This window comes from Dermacentor silvarum, chromosome 1, assembly GCF_013339745.2.
Source record: "Dermacentor silvarum isolate Dsil-2018 chromosome 1, BIME_Dsil_1.4, whole genome shotgun sequence".
Lineage (NCBI taxonomy): Eukaryota > Metazoa > Arthropoda > Arachnida > Ixodida > Ixodidae > Dermacentor > Dermacentor silvarum.
The window spans coordinates 373,343,591-373,345,118 of NC_051154.1; the positions used below are offsets into that span (position 1 = coordinate 373,343,591).

Here is a 1,528-nt window from a genome sequence, read left to right on the forward strand (position 1 = left end):
AGTGCCTTCACCGCTTTATGGGCCGACGAGCGATAGGGGCGGTGTTCCAGCAGCACCTGCATGGAAAGAGTCCGATTGTCCAGTTTTTTTAGCGCGTTAGCAAGCTCTTGTCTTTCTGGGGCATATCGTGGACAGTGGCACAGCAGGTGGTCGATAGTTTCGTCTGTGCCGCAGACCTCGCATGCTGTACTGTCGGTCACTCCAATTAATGTAGAGTATGCCTTTGTGAAGGCAACTCCTAACCAAAGGCGAGAGAGAAGCGAAGCTTCACGTCGAGGAAGTCCGAATGGAGGTTGGAGCTGCAGTGAGGGGTTTAATTGATGCAGTCGTGTAAGTCGTAAGTTTGGCGAGTTCCACTCTGTCAGTGAGAGACTGCGTGCCAGGTGTCGAAGCTGCCTTGCGGCGTCTGTCCTCGAAAGTGAAATTGGAACGCTGAGCTCTTCTTCGTGTGATGTGCGAGCAGCGTTATCTCATTTGTGTGTAACTTTCATATTTATGTGTAACTTTTATATCTGCCTTCACACAGCACAAGTATCCGCAACTTCTCAGGCTTCGACTCTGCTTCAGTGATAGTTGTGGCTTCAGGTGTTTTAATTAGCCGCAAGAAAAGTGGAAAAATACTTTTTGAGAAAATGGCCAGGCAAGGCGAGACAATCTCTCCAGTTACAGGAATTGAATGCTTAGAAGTATTCCAGATATTTCATTGTAGCAATTGCTACATTTGGGTGGATGTCTCAGTTTCCCTTTAATTACTTATCTCCACCTGGCGGATTTCCACTGAACTATAACGTCATATACTTGCCTTTGCTTCGAGTTGTCGACAAATTCGACTTCGCCCTGCCATCTGCTAGCTGCCTGGTTAGCTCAGATGGTAGAGCGGCTGCCCCGGAAAGGCGGTGGTCCCGGGTTCGAGTCCCGGACCAGGACAAATTTTTCTTCAACTGCGAGGCTTTCTTTCTAGGAACCCGGTTGGGTTTCCATTGTAGCAATTGCTACATTTGGGTGGATGTCTCAGTTTCCCTTTAATTACTTATGTCCACCTAGCGGATTTCCGCTGAACTATTACGCCGCGTTCGCATGTTTACAGAAGGGCGTCGGGTGCCGCTTGGATACCAACCAAGCGGCACATACCATACCACCTTTGCATAGATGTGCAGTGACTGCTCTGAAGAAAGTGCGTCAGTGTCACAAGATCGACGAGTTTAACCGATTTGATCCGAAACCGACTAGAATATGAAACCGCTATGTGCTTCGAGTACGGTGCTGTGCAGTATTCTGACGTGCACTTGAAATTTTATGGCAACGTTGGCACTGAGCATCCTGGTGATGTTGACTGATTAGCCTTGACTTCTATGAGGGGCCACTTGGGCTATGACAGGGCTCCAGGCCGTGACATCGCGAACCTATGATTTATTACCGGTCTCGAAAATTGATTTGTACGCCCCTTTGTGCATTTGGCCTATGTCGGAATGCCGTCACCAAAACCGGCAGGAACAAACTCTTGACCTAGAGCGAGGCATCATCGTAT

General features: G+C 48.6%; 1 non-coding gene across 1 annotated transcript; it reads left to right on the plus strand.

Moving 5' to 3' along the window:
• The first annotated feature begins 853 nt into the window (after positions 1–853).
• Positions 854–928, plus strand: Trnas-gga (transfer RNA serine (anticodon GGA)). Its single transcript has one exon. It is a non-coding gene; the product is annotated as a tRNA-Ser (tRNA).
• Positions 929–1,528: the final 600 nt, after the last annotated feature.